This window comes from Girardinichthys multiradiatus, chromosome 21 (assembly GCF_021462225.1).
Source record: "Girardinichthys multiradiatus isolate DD_20200921_A chromosome 21, DD_fGirMul_XY1, whole genome shotgun sequence".
Taxonomy (NCBI): domain Eukaryota; kingdom Metazoa; phylum Chordata; class Actinopteri; order Cyprinodontiformes; family Goodeidae; genus Girardinichthys; species Girardinichthys multiradiatus.
Genome location: NC_061813.1, coordinates 2,140,120 through 2,158,372, shown reverse-complemented (window position 1 = coordinate 2,158,372; position 18,253 = coordinate 2,140,120). Strand labels below are relative to the sequence as shown.

General features: G+C 43.3%; 1 long non-coding RNA gene across 1 annotated transcript; it reads left to right on the top strand.

The window, feature by feature from the left end:
- Positions 1 to 14,910: 14,910 nt before the first annotated feature.
- On the top strand, positions 14,911 to 17,580 carry LOC124857640. Its single transcript, XR_007035645.1, has 5 exons — positions 14,911 to 15,338; positions 15,451 to 15,545; positions 16,595 to 16,677; positions 16,924 to 17,045; positions 17,269 to 17,580. It is a non-coding gene; the product is annotated as an uncharacterized LOC124857640 (long non-coding RNA).
- Positions 17,581 to 18,253: the final 673 nt, after the last annotated feature.

The following is an 18,253-nucleotide window of genomic DNA, read 5'->3' as shown; positions in this document are numbered from 1 at the left end:
GTGGGATAAATCCAGATCGGAGTCAGGAGACATGCAGCACAGTCTGGACAGGGAGAATGGACACCAAAGCGGGAGGCCAGGCGATTGGTTCTGCGAGCAAGTAAGGAGGAAGGCGGGCGAAGATTCGTTGCGAACAACACAGATGCGTACCTGTCTCCCACTTGAGGCTGATGCCAGTTTGCTTTATGGCAAACTGGAAAATTTCGTGCATGTGTTGTTTCTACTATATATCCGATTCCTGATCGGATTGGGACATCCCTAGTAAAGAGTTTATTGATTGAAATATGTTTGACTTTGAGTTGACTTATTTTTCTTAATAAATTCTTAATTTTTAAGAAATTGTGTGAATTTATTACATGTCTGTGCAGAGTTTTGCTGTTCAGTAATGTCAGAACTTAGCTCACCCCTTCAACTAGTGTCTTAATACCACTGCCTTATTGGGCTGGTATACACCGTACAACACTTAACAGACCGAATTATTATTTAATAAAATATTAATATTAAATAATATATTCATAATAATAATCACAACAATACTCAGCAGAAAATCTACACTTTGTTACTTGTTACTAAAGCATTATGTGGACGATTTTTGATCTGTGTGATGCCTGGCGCTCTTGTTACCCATCAGATAAGGAATTTACTTTTTTTCTCATCTGTCTACCACTCTTTGGGTCTGATCTTCAAAAAGTTTGTGTGTACAAAAATACACACATTCGCAAAGCTGATCTAAAACTCAGGTTCTAATCACATTGTGTAAAATCAGAACAGCAGGCATAAACTTTTTATGGTGTTTGCCTTAAGGAATATGCAATCATATGATAATGACCCAAATGCACAAATTTCTAGGAGGCACATCTACAAATGTAATTCCTTACCACCAGCCATTTATCAAACCTGAAATGGATTGTGGTGCTGTTTTTGCATCTAGATTTAGCCAGTTTGAAATGCGGGTACTAACTGGCAAGAAGTAATGTCTGCCGTCACTTTGGCCAGAAGGAAGCATACATAGAATGACACATGACATAGAGAGATAATCTTTTGTAAGTGTCAACAGATTTGGATTGTCAAAAATAAATATGATAAAAATAGATGAGAATAGGGAATTCTATGAAGAATTATCTAAGGCTTGATATGGAGCCAATCACAAACAAAAGCCATGACATATCTCATATGATAAAACTCCTTGCAACTCTTTTTTTCTTGTGTCTGGATCATTCCAGTGCACTATTGCTGTCAGTGAGGTCATCTGCTGCTGAAGCACAAACCTGATCATGCAGAGGTGTACATGGCCTGTGTAACTGTAATTTCACATCATGCAATGGACCCTCTGTGCAGGGATGTTGATAATCTAATTAAAAGGAAATAAAGTCATTTTAAGGCAGATTCAATCTTTCTTTTGCAAACTGGATGGTAAAATCACTTATAGCAGGTGAAAAACAACGGTTTTTAAGGCAGCCTATTCCATGTGGTGAAAAAGACAGTGTATGCTCTAACCTTGTCCTTAAACAAAGCAAAATGCCTTATTGGATCAGTTTGATTACTTTTCTTGAATATGAACATATGCCAGGGGAGGGTTTCTACAGTGAAATTTGTGTCACCAAAGAACAATTGAAACAATCCAACACGTTGTATATCGTTAAAATATTGGCAAAACAAACAAAATGAATTCAGTAAAATCATTGGAAAATAATTTAAATTATGAACATAAATCTTAAATTTAAATTATTTGCAAGACAGTGTGGAGATATATTATGTGTGTGCATTATTATTATTATTATATTCATAACCAGGGTGAAATAAAATGTATAACATGTAAGTGTAAAACATTGTGTGGCCTGCAGAATAGATATTGCACAAGTTTGGCCTTGAAGTTGGTGGAGCACAAAAGAATGTGGAACTGTTGGTGGGGGAAGGATGGGACAAGATTAACGGCTTGGTACTCCCTTCTCATATCAGCAGAAAAGCAGAGTGCAGGTGCAGGAAAGGTAAGCAGGATAATGACTTTCTAAATATGGTAAGCCGGAAAGTATGTATGTAACTATATGTATGAAAAAACTGTAGAACAGGGCGTTGCCCAGTTTCATGTGTGTTTTAATAAAACCAAGGACCCCAGTGAGAAGCTTCGAAGTCGTCTCGGTGTGTGTGTTGTTACCACATGACAGAGAGCTTCCCCTGGTACAGGTACTTGAATGATATACAGCTGTCTCCGTGTGATTTATTCTAATATGTTGTGAATTCTTTCAGCTTACAGTGAATAAACGAACACGCAGAAGACCCCTTGGTGGGGTGCTTCAACAATTGGTGACCCCGACGTGATTCACGGCTGACTTAGGGAATTTGGACAAAGAGAGAGTGTGACAGATGAACCTCTGACATCCAGGGCACCCACATGTCATCAAAAGGTAGGCAGAGCCTATTGTATCAAAGTCTGCCGATTGAATTTATGTATAGGCTAAATTATTTACCAGGGTGTCAGCGGTTCTGAATGTTATTACTCTGGAAAACTGTTAAAGACTGTGCATTAACTGAATGTGTTAAAATGGAGTGAGAGATGAAAAATCTGAGATGAGACCAGGGGTTGAAGTCCCCTGGGTCCAAGGTCAAAAAGGTTGAAGTCCTTTTATTGCTGAGCGTGGCTGCTCCACTCATTAGTTGACAAATTAATGAGATAATGCTGGGTTTGAGGCCCGTGCAACTGGCAAGGCACGAATAATTGGCTGTGGTTAGAGTCCAAGAACTAATTCATCTGAATTATTTTAAAGAAAACAGGTGAATGATTCACTCAGAAATTTTACAAGGGTTAAAGTCCCCATCTAGTGTGCAGTCGACTTTAAATATTTGAACACACATTCTGACTTAAAAATGCGGTTGGATTGTTAATTACTTAAGTGAAAATAAAATGCATCTGTTGTATATAGGGTGAAGTGGCTTGTAGTGGATTGTTTTTGCATATTTGTGCATATTTCTTGTGTGCGAGTGTCTGTAAATGATAGTGTTGTTGAATTGAGGAAGCCCAAGCTGGAATGTGTGTGCGTGACTGAACTAGATGATCATTTGGGTTAAATTGACTGTCGAGTGAAATGGATAAGTGTCTGTGTGGCGGATTACAGAATAAATGTGAATATTAAGTGTTTTTGCTGATATTAAACGACACTGACTGTGACAAGCGCTGACTGACTGATTGTATGTGTGTGACTGGGACAGATCAGCAGAAGAGCCGGTCTGGCATTGCGGATGAATAAATGCACTGTGTTGTTAACAAAAATAATACATTCATAAGCGGATTTTGTGCGCATATTGTGAAAAATTGATTGAACATTTATTCCGCAGGATTTTAAACAACATGGAAGGTAAATTTTTGGACACAACAGCATGGGTGGATTTAGAAACACAATTGAATAACATACAAACACTGGTTCTCCAAACCAGGGGTTCAAAAGACGCGGAGAAGGTCAAAAATAAGATAGAAAAAAAGGTTAGACAACCACTGAAGGCGGATGGAATTAATTTGACGGACAAGTGCGATTTAGGTGATTGGTTTAGAAAGAAACTGAACACAGCGAAGAAAAACACACAGGAAGCACAAAGTAAGTTGAATGAGCCTACTGTTTGGTCCAAAGGTAAGTACCGGACAAACGTAGATAAATTGGACAAAGAACAAAGTTTTTGGGCAGACATTCTTTTGATTTATCAAGGAGGAATTCACACAATGCAGCGGAAAAAACCCAGAGAAGGAGACAAGAAGGAGGGGTCAAAATCAGCCCAGGGGAGGTGTTCAGACACACCTCCCGCATATAGACCCTCCTCCTCATGCAGCTCCCTCACTGATGCACACACACCGCCCCCTGGTGGATTGTACCCCATATTGGAAGTACAGAATGGAAGCCTGGTGGTGAATGGACTACAGATTCCAAAAGAGGGGAATGAATCTGTCAGTGGAGCTTCTGGATTATCTATGCCAGCATCTGTTGACTCATTTCAGGATGCAGAAAAAGCAGCCTTTCAAGACAGAGAGGTAAGAGAAAGACAAGAACAAAATCAAAGGAGCCTGAGCAAAACAAATCCTTTTTGCTCAACCCCACAACAATCAAGTCTAATTTCAGAGGCTGGGGCACGGGGGCCATTATCTGGCTTACAAGGACCGGGGACTGATCCTGAAGGTTCAGTGGCTTTAATGCTAAGTGGATCCTGGAGGCCAGATAGGGTTTTGTGTCCTAATCCTTTTCTCACACCCACACCTTGTTACACCTCTACCCCAGCTCCAGAGGTGCAGGTAAGCAGGCACAGCATGCCACAGGAAACTGGAGAAGACAGAGCAGGTCCGCAGCAAAACCATCCTGAGGACGGATTCCCAATACACTGTCACATAGTTGGACAGTTAAGGGAACATTTACCCCGCAATGCTTCAGCTAAACCAGAAGGCTTTAGTTATGCCCCAAGAACCAATTATCCCCTTTTACAGCAACAAGGCTCTGGAGCCCCCGGTAAGTATAAACCTTTCTCTCTGGGCGACATTACTGCTCTCTGTGACAAGTTGCCCCCCATCTCTGAAGGAGCGGCAGTCTGGCTCCAGACTTTAGACACCCTGACCGCTGGCACCACGCTAGCACTGGGAGATTATAGAGCAGTGGCAGGACGGTGCATGCCACACCACACATGTAGAGAGATTGAGACAGCTGCTTTTACCTCAAGAGCCCCGGATTCTGACCTCTTCACCCAGCATGTCCACTGGCTAGGGGATGCATTGAGACAAGCCTACCCTGTAACCAGGGGGTGCACCATTCCTAAGTTTGAATGGGACCCTAAAATTAACCCCAGGGAATACCTGGACCAGTGTAAATCCATGTGGCAAACTCAGACAGGAACTAATCCGGCTAATGAGGGGGCACAACGAGACTGGTTCAGAGATGCTGTTCTTAAAGGACTACCACCACAGATAAAAGCCAGCATGGAGGACAATCCGGACATGGCGGGAGCGGATGCTGGAACTTGGGATCGCCATCTGATACACCACCTGTCCAAAATAAGAGAGGAACATAAGAAAGATGAGGAGGAACTTAAAACTCTGCAGACCCAATTGTTAAAAATGCAGTTAGCTGAAGCCAAACAAAAAGCAGGAGACAAGAAAAAGGACAATAAAACCCCAAAAATAATGTATGGGGGTGCGGTTTCTCAGGGTCCCCAGCCTCCTCCTTTTCCTGATCATCCGGACACGATTGCACCGAGGATTGGCAAACTCGGATCCTTATCCTGCCCAACCAGCTGGGAGGAGTGTTAAAACGCTCCCTAGCCCTCACTGACTGGCATTCTTTATCCACACCCAGTCTTTCTTATTCCCCCTCAGGTAACACCTACAGCATCACCAACATGTCCACAGACCTTGGCACCTTAGAACATGTGCAAATACACAGACATCATGGGAGAGAAAAAACAGATCATCAAATGGCTGCAGCTGTAGTTCAGAGCATGCCACCTTCACTTTGGGCTGAGGGCCCCACAGATGTGGGACTCATTCAGTGTTCTCCCATCACTTTCCAGCTTAACACTGACCGACCCATTTGGAAATCTCAGTACCCTCATAAACCAGCAGCTGAAAGGGGAATTTCTGACACCATAGAGGGGCTGTGGAACGCTGGGGTGCTGGAACCGGCTGACGGCTCCTCTTGGAACACACCCATCTTACCAGTAGAAAAGAAGGGCACTGGGAAATGGAGAATGGCCCACGACTTGAGAGCAGTAAATGCAGCACTGTCCATTCCCACAGTCCCAGTGCCTAATCCATACGTTGCTCTTACCAACCTTAACCCTGACCATGCTTGGTTCACCTGCATCAATCTGGCCAACGCTTTCTTCTGCCTGCCTCTAGCTGAGGAGTGCAGAAATGTTTTTGCATTCACATATAAGTCAAACAGGTACTCTCACACCTAGCAAAAGCTGGGTACAAGGTCAGCAAAGCCAAATTGCAAATTTGCCGGAAACAGGTGGATTTCTTAGGCCGGGTAATCTCCCAGCCCGGGACAGGAATGTCCCCTTCATATCAATCTGCTGTCCTTTAAAACCGGTGCGGGTGAAAGACATGCTTTCCTTCTTGGGACTCACCGGATACAGCAGGTCCTACATTCCAGGATACACTGACCTGACTGGCCCACTCCGCGACTTAGTGAAGAAACAGGGCATGCGCAATTTGACGGCACCTCTAGAATGGACAACAGAAGCAGAGGAAGAATTTATTGCTCTTAAAACCAGCCTTTCCCAAGCTGCTAACTTGGCACATCCTGACTACACATTGCCCTTTCATTTGGATGTTTCTGTAACAGCACATACTGCGAACGGAGTGCTGTTCCAGAAAAAAGAGGCAGTAAGTACAGTGCTAATGTACATTAGCGTGATGCTTGACAACATGGAACAAAGACACCATGAATGTACCAGACATGCAGCAGGGCTGGCAAAAATCATCCAAAGAACAGCCCGCGTAGTGATGGGACATCCACTACACATTTTAACATCACATGGGGTAGTGGCTTATGTCACGGGAGCAGCACACGTGAAACTGAAGCAGTGGATGAGAACAGGGTTTAGAACAGTAGGACAGAAACCCATTAAACACGAGCAAGAAATGAGAAGATTAGCTGAGGCCCTACTACTTCCCCAAGAAGTAGCGGTCATAAAATGCAAAGGACATGATAACAGCTACACCAGGGTGGCTCAAGGAAATCAAGCTGCAGACCAAGCAACCAAAACCAAAGCTGGATATCTGCCCATACACATCTTGATGAACTCTGAAGTTGAATGGACACCAGAACCGACTCTGGAGGAGGTGAGTAGACTGCAAAAGGGGGCCTCACCGGAAGAGAAATCAGTCTGGAAGGCAAGAGGGGGAAGAAAAGACCAGGATGAACTATGGAGAAGTCCAGACGGACGTCCCATCCTACCCCCAGGACTAACCACAGCAGCGCTGGAAGAAGCACATGGACCGGGACATGCAGGAACTGCACAAATGATGAAGAGTCTTGAGCACTGGTGGCATCCATACCTGAAACAGACGGTAGGTCATTGGATAAGCTCGTGTAGCACCTGCCAACAATTCAATGTGAGACCCACTCTGAAGCCTGCACCAGGTAAGTTCCCTGTGGACCCGGTAGCAGGTAAGGAAATCATCATAGACTACACGGACATGACTGAGAGAGTGAATGGGTTCAGATATCTTTTGGTGTGTGTGGATGCGTTAATCATTACATCCCCAGGCACGGTTTTCCTGCGAAAATCAGGTCAGACAATGGCACACATTTCAAAAATGAAGAACGTAGAGAGGTTGAAAAGTTCCTGGGACTGAGACATTCCTTTGGAACAGTGTACCACCCCCAATCTCAAGGGAAGGTGGAAAGGATGAACCAGACAATCAAAACTAAATTGGCTAAAATCTGTGCACAGACCAAAATGAATTGGGTCACAGCATTGCCTTTAGCTTTGATGTCAGTAAGAAGCTCAGTGAGCCAGAGACATGGGTTGACGCCCCATGAACTGCAGACTGGAAGACCTTTTCCAGGCCCAAAAACAAGGTTACCTTTTTTGACTGAATGTGAACAATCTATGTCTCACCATGATTACTATAGATCTCCCCACAGCTTGGTTGCAGCATTCTCAAAACAGGTGGCCGCCCAACCATTCGAGGCTCGAGCCACCACTTCAGACGCGGAGTGGATCCTTCTGAAAGTCATCAAACGGAAGTGGTCAGAGCCCAGGTGGATGGGTCCATTCCAGGTCACAGAGAGAACCTCACATGCGGTGAGGGTCAAGGGCAAAGGAGACATGTGGTATCATTGGAGCCAGTGTGCAACAGCAGAGGCACCACTGAGATCGCTGCCAGAGGTCCAGCAGAACCTGAGGGACAACACCAGCACACCAGAAGATCTTTCTCACCCAATTTAAGGGGCAGAATAATCCCCTAGGGTGAGAAAGCGTTCATTTACACCTAAAGGTTAGTCTACACCTTAGGTACACCGTTAAATCAGTGGTCCCACCAAATAGGGGCAGAATAATCCCCTGGTGAGACCACTTAGCTCCAGTTCAGTCTACACCTGTGAGTGAAGACCAGGACATCCCACAGAAGAGGCGGAGGTGACTGAGTTTTCCTCTCTTTCACTGGTGGTCGTAGCTGCTCTCCCACCGAAGAACTGAACTGCACACTTTGAACTTGTAAAAAAGTTTATAATAAAAAAGGTCTTTTGTGTTTCACCATATTGTTAATCCTTATCTTCCTTTGCAGGTACCTTACTAAGAATGAGAGGTCAAAATCTTTCAGCTTACAGTGAATAAACGAACACGCAGAAGACCCCTTGGTGGGGTGCTTCAACAACAGTTATGTGATGTTATTTTATTATATTTCTTTTAATTAACAAAACTATAACATACAGATAGCCAACTCCTACAACAGACTATTTTTATTCAATTAAATTGGCCCTTTACAATGACAATTCAATTGAATCATTGATTTCAAAAAAGGTACATACATTCTAATTCATCCTGACTCTCAAACAGTGCAGTCAGATTCAGTTTATTATTCAAATTGGTTAAAAGGTTTTCTATCAAAGGAAACCCAGCAGATTGCATCAAGTCAGTAACTTGCAACATTCATTCCTCCTGGATAAGCATACAGCGACCGTGGACAGTTGCTTGGATTGACTTTGTAGGGTTGTTTGGTTTTTGGTTTCGGGTTTCTTCTTATGTTTTTCACAGTTACGGTTTTGACTCATTCTTTTGTTATTATTTTTCTTAGATTTTGAATCATGCTTCTGTTATTTTCCTGGTCATGCTTTTGTTTTGTCGTCTTGTTCATGTTTTGTCAAGTTTGGTTTTCGGATCTGGTTATGCTTTTGTTTCATGTTTTTCTAGTTATATTACTGTTAGTTTGTTTCCTTGGATTTGCATTCTGTTCCAGCCATGTTTTGCTCCTGTCACGTTGTGTTCTCTGTCAATTAAGTTTATTCGGTTCACCTGTCCAAGTTAATCTGTCTCCTTGCTCCACCTGTACCATACTCCATTTATACACACCTGTTCAGTTAGTCATCGCGGAAACACCTTTCATTCTCATGCTCATGTCTTGTTCTAAAACCAAGTCTTGTTTTTTGCCATGCCTGTCTTTCCTGCCCGTTTGTTTTGTGCCTGCCTCCTGCTGTGAGTGAGTTTTCGTAATTAAACCTCTTTTTTTTCACTTACCATCACGCTGCCTGCTCGTCTGCATTCTGGGGTCCAATTCCAAGTAAACCGTGACAGAACCGTGACAGTATGTTTCCGCCCAACACGGACCTCGCGGATTTGCATCAACTAGGTCCATAGACCTCTTTACTTTCCTGTCTCGGGAGGCGGAGAAGTCGTTGCGCCATTCTGCGGGGCTGTCAGTGCCGCAGTCGGCTTATGATGGATCCAGGTTGGCGATTCCAGTTCCGGGGACAGGTCCCCTTCGTCGCCATTCTCCGCCTCCTCCCCTGGTTGTGCACTCTGGTCCGGGAGTGAGGCACACGTCCTCCTCCCGCCGCAAGAAACACCGTCATGCAGGGATTCCCAGCCGGTCGCCTGGTGAGGAGGTGGTTTCCCTGCCAGCTGACGTGAGGGCTGCAGCAAGTAAGCCCGCATCTTCGTCTGCCATAGCACTGTCTCCCAGGCTCGCACCTCCGCCCATGCCGTCTGCGCTCGCTCCAGCCCGGTGTTCTGGGGCAACACCTGCCGAGCTGGAGCAGCGCTTGAGGTTCACTGCAAGCAAAATAAAGATCCTCAGGACGACTGGTCTCCTGTATTCCTTTCCTGAGCTGATGGAGAGGATAAGGCAGATTGAGATGGAGTATGAAGCGGCAGTAAGGTTGTTTTACGGCCATCCTCCATCACCCACATCAAGTCTCCAGGAAGCTGCTGCAGAGCAGCCCACGTCAGGTCTCCAGGCAGGAAGCTGCTGCAGAGCAGCCCACGTCAGAACTCCAGGGAGCTGCTGCTGCTGCAGAGCAGCCCACGTCAGGTCTCCAGGCAGGAAGCTGCTGCAGAGCAGCCCACGTCAGGACTCCAGGGAGCTGCTGCAGAGCAGCCCACGTCAGAACTCCAGGGAGCTGCTGCTGCTGCAGAGAAGCCCACGTCAGGACTCCAGGGAGCTGCCGCTGCTGCAGAGCAGCCCACGTCAGGTCCACAGCCTGACACACCACAGCCTGACACACCACAGCCTGACACACCACAGCCTCGGCCTGACTTACCACAGCCAGACACACCACAGCCTCAGCCTAACTCCAGGCCAGACACACCACAGCCTGACACTAAGTCAACCTCAACCCCCTCCAGACCTCGTAAGAGGGATGCCCCGGCTCAAGTCATCGGGGGCCCTGGCCACGCCTCTGCTCATGCCACTGAGGGTCCGGCCGACGCCTCAGCTCCTGCTCACGTCACTGAGGGTTTCGCCGAAGCCTCAGCTCTTGCACACGTCACTGAGGGTCCGGTCGACGCCTCAGCTCCTGCTCACGTCACTGAGGGTCCGGCCGACGCCTCAGCTCCTGCTCACGTCACTGAGGGTCCGGTCGACTTCTCAGCTCCTGCTCACGTCACTGAGGGTCCGGTCGACGCCTCAGCTCCTGCTCATGTCACGTAGGGTCCGGTCGACGCCTCAGCTCTTGCTCACGTCACGGAGGGTCCGGTCGACGCCTCAGCTCCTGCTCACGTCACGGAGGGTCCGGTCGACGCCTCAGCTCCTGTTCCTAGTCTGCAGGAGTTTAAGGAACGTTTTGTCCTCGTTCTGGCTTTTGAACCCAGAGCTGAGGGTTCGCCAGGCTCTGCTTCAGCCTCTGAGGGTTCGCCAGGCTCTGCTTCAGCCTCTGAGGGTTCGCCAGGCTCCACGCCTCTGGAGTTCCACAGAGTGTCTGGGAAGTCCTCTACTCTGCTCAGTCGGCCTCCACGTCTTTGGTGCAGGCCTGGTCGCCCACCATGAACTCTGTGCCTGCTCGGGACGACCTACTGGTCGCTCACCTGAACTCTGTGCCTCCTCGGGATGACCACCTGGTCGCCTGCCTGAACTCTGTGCCTGCTTGGGACGACTTCCTGGTCACCCGCCTGAACTCTGTGCCTGCTCGGGACGACCTCCTGGTCGCCCACCTGAACTCTGTGCCTGCTCGGGACGACCTCCTGGTTCTAAAACCAAGTCTTGTTTTTTTGATCATGCCATGCCTGTCTTGCCTGCCCGTTTGTTTTGTTCCTGCCTCCTGCTGTGAGTGAGTTTTCATAATTAAACTTCTTTTTTTTCACTTACCATCACGCTGCCTGCTCGTCTGCATTGTGGGGTCCAATTCCAAGTAAACCGTGACACAAATCTGGTGAAATTTCTTCTCCGAGCCTCTCATCACACATCTGATCTGCAAGAACAGCAGAAAGGGCTTCACAAAATTCTTGTATTTTAGGACACAACCAAAACACGTGAATCAAAGTAGCCTCAAATCCTCATATTTACATTGTCAGCCGCAATTTGAGGAGCCTGAATTTGGACACAATGATGGTTACAGATTTTAATGTAACACCGTACCGTCACTTCCGCTGTAGATCATTCCCGTTGTGGCTTTTTGTATTAGTGTTGTGGCTTTCATATTTCCATGGTGGCTTTTATATTTGGCCTGAGACCTCTGGGTCACCGTACTATAGCTGCAGCAAATTTGGACTGAATAGGTTTTAGATGGCAATGTGCCAGGTGGAAATGGAAGTTAGGCAAAGGGCTCCAAAACTTTCCCAAATATGTTTTCACCTGATAAAAAGGAAATAAAAGGAAATCTGGTCAAATAAAAGTGCTGGTTTCCATTGTAGAAGTCCTTCTGCATATCATATAGCCTTTGGTTATGACATTTACCCAATGTATCATCAAAATGTACAGTTGTGCTAGGAATGTTTACCCACTTTATCTCCCTCATACATCATCAGATCAACTTCATATTTTGTATGCATTATCATGGACTAATACTGAAAACATTGGTATTGTCAACTTATGACATCACTTAAGCCCTGCCCACTTAGAACAGGAGGTCACATGTTTCACTGTCGGATTTTCTCCTTTCAAACTCCCACTCATGCAATCTTCAAGCAGTTTTTCTTTGTCATCCCCAAACAGCTCTCATGGATTACCTTCAAATTTGGATAAACAGCGCCCCCTAAAAAAACTAACTGCTTTATCTCCCTCATACATGATCAGATCCACTTCAAATTTGTTAGGCATCATCAAGGACACATGCTGACCATTTTGCCACAGTCAGCTGATGACATCACTATAGCCCCAACCACTAACAACCAAGTGAGTGCAGCTTCCATCAGGAATGTCAGACTTTGCCTAAATTTTGAATGGTTCTCGCCAGAGCAGTTGTTGCCATGACCAAAGATCGTATGACAGGTTGCTCACAGTGCCACTTAGTGGCGACGTGTGGAAATAAGCGGAGACCTTGTCCGCGGCGATGCCATGCTCCCGCGGTCGCAACACAGGCCAAGCAGCGCTGAGCTGCGAGGGCTTTCAATGTTGCCTGCAGCTTTAATTGTTATTATTACTAGTGTATGAATGGTACAGTGGGAGATAGGGGACATGTGTTTTTCTTGTAGGCACCTTACAGGTATGGAACGCCAAAGTGCTCAAAATTAAATAAATAAATTAACCATTATGAAATAAGTATCTACATCAATAAATGATAATGATTTACTGTGACAATGAAATTGTGAAATAATTGAATGCATATTAAATTCATAGTTCATTATAATTAAATATATTTCATTTTCCATTAAAAATCTGCTTTATAATATAAAAGAATGTTAATCGCAAATTTTTACCTAGTAATTGAAATGATTGTTGAGGCTTTGCACATACAAGGTGCATTACGGTAGTAGAGCAGACCAGACGCCCATACCAGGCAAAGGTTGAGAAATTCCATGACCTCCTCAGCAACAATCAGGACTGCAGAAACATCACACCTGACCTGGAAAAGATCATTTTGAATTGCAGTTATTTGTCAAGTTATTGAAGGTGAAAACTACATTTTTGTTTGACCAGAGGATAAAAGGCATGTTCAGAAGTCTGCAACGGCTGCAACGGCTGAGGCATAGTTCGGTCAGAGCATGGAGTCTCAGAACCTGTAGGAGAACTCTGTTTTTAAGGCAAGGGATAGGTTGAACACCAAAATCCTGTGCTTTAAGTGCATCATGTGCCAGCCCAAGTAGACCACCATCAAGGGACAAATGACAGACCCCCAAAACTTAAAATCGCATGTCAACAGGAAAAAACCAGCAAATGCAGTTTGAGGAGGAGATCAAGGCTGGTTCTTCTTATGGGAAACACAGACCATCTTTGTGTAGCAGTACCTATAGCTAGCAGTCACAGCCATGTGAAAAAGGTCTGCCAGTCTACCATTAGCCAGGTGTCTGTCCAAACTGCTGCCACTGACATCTGTCAATCTATAATGGACAGAAGGACATGTTTGTAGACAACATGCTACCACTGCATTTAGTGGACTCCACCACCTTTGTCAGACCGAGCAAGATGCTGAACCCCAGCAAGATGTCAATGTCCCACAGCACCCTGGGCAGGATGATCTTGGCCAGCCAAACACACCTGCAAGGGTATCTTACAAGGTATTTGTTAAAAATATATATAACTTAAAAAAGTTATTTTAACAATGTACCTCAAACACATAACCTATCAGGGCTGTGTCCCCATTCCCAAAAGTCTAATAACCAGGATTAAATTACAAGCAATATTTCCATGATCTTAGAACAGGCTAGTAACACATTAAACTACAACCTGTGTGAGTTCCATAAATAAAATATGACTATATAAGTAAATATAGCTTATCTTATAACATATGAGTATTAGTATCTTTTAACTCATAAGTGACTGCTATCAAATGTTCTGCCTTCCTCCTGTACAAAACACACATTCCAAAGAAAACATTTAAATAGAGATGCAGATGAGAGGCTAGTTCTTTTTAGTAGGCCTCGATCACACTCTGTCATTATTTCTATACATTTTGTCTTTAAAATTTTTTTCCTTATATACATTTAGGTATCTTAATTATTGATTTTTGTTTTGATGCCTTGTTTAATTTTGGACATTTATTTTTTTTAATCTTGATATTGCTTAACTATCTAATGGCAGTTTGACCTTGTGTGGTATTTTAAAGTACATCATAAATCACGCTGGATTGGATTTAAAGGAAATGCTGAATACATTCCAACAATCAATTATGTTTGCACTGATGTAGTGCACATACCCCCTGCAAAGAATATATACTTTTTCACCAACTAGTTCACACAAACACTTTATTTCTAACAGCCGTACTTGGAGTCAACCGCACACACAGAAAGGATAAAAATTCTTGGCTGATGATTTATTTGCTTGATGAAATACTGCTCAAATCCTCCACCATTCATGGGTAAAAATAATGGTTGGTGCAGACAAAATTCTTCAAAGGTTCCCAACACTTGATTGTGGAATCAAGTGTATGAACACATTTTTGCTTCATCTTTACTATTGTTATTATTATTATTTGATTGCCAAATTAGGTGAGCAGTGGAGGGGAGAAATCATTCTAACAACAGCAATAACAACCCTGCTAAGTCTGCTCTCTTAAGTTTCACTGTCACACTTCAGCAGTTCATATTTATCTAACTGTCAAATTAGGACCTAGAATTTATTCTGCTGGTGGACAGAAAGAGGGGGCAGAGTGTCTAAACACAGGGGGCTCATTAGCGCTTTACTTACATGTTTACTGTTTCTAAATGCACCTAATTGGGAGAGTAAAATGTTTGTGATTACCTCCCAGCTGAAAGGCAATCTAACCAGTCTGCTCACAGACTTGCTTATCTGATCAGATGCACCCTTGTCTAGATTCGCCACAGTGCTTCTTTTAAGCTCATTCAGGTGCAGCTTACTGACAGGGAGATGCTTTACAACATAAACATTAGGTCAGACTAAACTTTTCCTTTTTCACTTCAGTTAGGTTTACCCAAATTATTTCTAATTGCTAAATGCCAGAATAATGAGGGATACAAGATGTTTTTTATTTCTTCAGATTCAGACGTTTGCATAGACTAAGAATACTAAGGCCTTAAACAATTTGGGAAAATCCTAATGTAATGTCATGGCCTTGTCTGCTTCTAATTATGGCAATTCACAGCTTTTGTGTTAAATAGAAGCACACTCCATTCCAGTCAGTGCCGGTAAGGCACACCTACAGTTATTTGCTAACTGCCATAAAATCCTACAAGAAGAAGAAGAAGAAACGCAAGGCGAGTGTTGTTGCCAGCCATAATAAAAACAGAAGAAGGAGGAAGCAGAGGTAATCTCAGCGGCAGGGTGTTGCATGCTAGTCATCACATAATTATTGATAGAGGAAGCGCTGCTTGTCCTAACCAGTTTTTCTAAATGGTTGGTGTTGGGTCCCTGGAAAGGTGAGGGCAAACTGTTCCTGCTGTTGACGTTTTTGGTACCAGAGGCCAACGTGCTAGCGTTGGGGGCACGAGCAACGCAACTTGTCCCCAGCTGAGTATGCTATGCTGTTTTTAATATATTAATATACCTTTAAAATAATTTACTGTTAAGTACGCACAGTATAATTATCACTGAAGTCAACCGGTTGGAGACTTACTGTTTTGATGACCAGCCTGTTTTTAACGAACACATGCACTTATCTTTTGTATTGTAACAATTGTGTCCTGGCAAATAGTAAATTTTAAGTCTTTACTTTTAACATTGTGTGATGTGTAACAGTCTAAGTGAGTCTGCAGTAAGTTTACCTTTGAGTCCAGGTGGTACAAAACAGATGAGTGGTTTGTGGACAGAAATAATAATTGTTTTTGCTTGTGTTTACATTCACCAGCTGAGGTGAAACAGCATACAGGTCCTTCTCAAAATATTAGCATATTGTGATAAAGTTAATTATTTTCCATAATGTCATGATGAAAATTTAACATTCATATATTTTAGATTCATTGCACACTAACTGAAATATTTCAGGTCTTTTATTGTCTTAATACGGATGATTTTGGCTATGCTAATATATTGAGAAGGACCTGTACAGGAAGTGGAGGAAATGGTGGGAATTCTGAATTACTTCAGCTTCGCACAGCTTCCCATACAGTACATTGTTGTATTTCCAAAGTTGAGTAAGTTGACCTATTGTTTTTCAGAAAATAAAGAGCATGTTGTCATAAATGACTGTCCACCTTTTATGTAAAGATCGCATGGTTTGCTATTTGTAGCCAATGGGAAAAAAAGCAACAGTTATCCCAAGTCTTATTCAAAAGCCCGTTTCAGAATCAGTTTAACAATGCAACTCCTGACAGTTTTTGTGTGTGCTAGGGTTAATGCTGACTACTGTCTGATGAAAACAGGAGTTTGTGCTGCCACTCTCATTCCTCCACCAAAGGCTGGCACCCCATCTCCATCCTCAGCTCTCAGTATATGAGACTTCCTTCATTTTATCAATCAGTTTTGATTTTTTCTTAAATTATGTGCCTTCTTTGTGGCCTTTAACAGCTTTAATGAATCTAAAAATGTTGTAGTGACTGTTAATTATTTTCAAATTGGTAAAAGGTTGTCTAGATGTCTTCAACCAGCTGTATCCTGGTGGCTTTCAATTACCTCCTCGATGACAAACAGTGCATCTACACACTAAGGTTAGCGCAGGTTTGCTATACAAACTGTCATACTCATTGTCCTTCTGCCCATCCTTCTAATTTTTTTATACATGTGTAACTCCAGAAACAGAAATCTAGTTATAGCTCATTTACTCTGTTTCAATTTGTTCTGGTTGTGCACACTAAAACATAATCTTGTCTTTGTCGCTGTATTTTGCAATAAAACAAAGGCTCCAGACCTCAGTCACAGTTGCCAAAATTATTTCCTTCCTGATCTTGCCATAGATTAGGTGAAGTGCACCCATCCCTCTTGTAGCAGAACACTCACATAACATGATGATGCCACCCTTGCACTTCGGAGTTGGGATGGTGCAAGCTTCCCCCTTCTTTGTCCAAACTTAAAGATGGTAAGTAATGAATAATTATTTGTTCCCCTTTTTTGTTTTCTTGATTTTTCTCTGCTTAGACATTTTTGACAAGTTCTCTGCCTCTTTAAAAACACATTATAGTTAAATATTTTCTTACCTGTCTTCGCATCACACAAGGATAACACCGTTATTATCAACTGACCCTGTCTTATTTGTTTATTGTCTCTTGCCTTTCCTTCATTCGGGCCAATTACCATTCCAGCCAGATTGGCACAGAGAGGGGTGGAGGATCTGGGTGGATGACGACACCAGGAGAAGCTTCTACATTAAAGATGTCTTGATAGTATAGGTTTAAATTTTGTGTCTTTAAATTCTCAGTCTTTATAGCAGAGGTTTAAATTTTGTCAGAGTTGCTGGAAAAAAAAGTTGTTCCAAGTGTTTTTATATTTTGCAAAATGGGTCCTTAATTTTTTTTTTTATGTCTGTGCAATTCATGTATGTCTTTGGAGCCAAGCCTCAACAAAAGTTTCATTATGGTGACATAATGACAATAAATCTTGAATCTTGAATAGCAGCAAACGAGCTCTAACATAAATTCCAAGGCACTTCTCATCACCTCAGTGTAGAGAGAAGGCAGGGCTGCGAGGGGTCCGGGTTGATTCAATCTAAAATTCAATTTCAGTTCTAAAATTCAGTTTTTTGTGTCACACATCCTGTGATGGCGGGTTTCTTGGGGAGTGGGTTAATAGTGAAATATTTAAAACAGACAGCTCCAGAAACCTCTTAACAATCCGAGTGAAAGCGGGGGCCAGCTGGTCAGCACAGGCTCTCAGACAGGAAGTGGACACACCGTAGGTCAGGAGTGGGGTACCTTTTCTCTCTCGGGGCCATTTAAATTTTCAAAAAGTCATCTGAGGGTCACACTCAAAATGTAAAGCCTAATAAAGCAACAATTATAGATTCATAAAACCATAGTTTTAGTTGGTGCATATTTTTTTTGCAAACATTTGTTTGCTTTTAAAACACATAATAGTGTCATAAAATACCAGCTAAAATAAATCGAGGCATGTACTGTTGATTGTACAAATTACAAATTATTTTTTTTCAGTTTTACATTAACAAGAAGTAAGCCTTTTTGCTAATATAACCAGCTGAGGTGTTTTGAAAGCTACAAAATAAGCATAATGGTGTTCTATTTAACAAAGGTTACATTAAACACACTCACCTAATGTGATGGTTAAAACTGC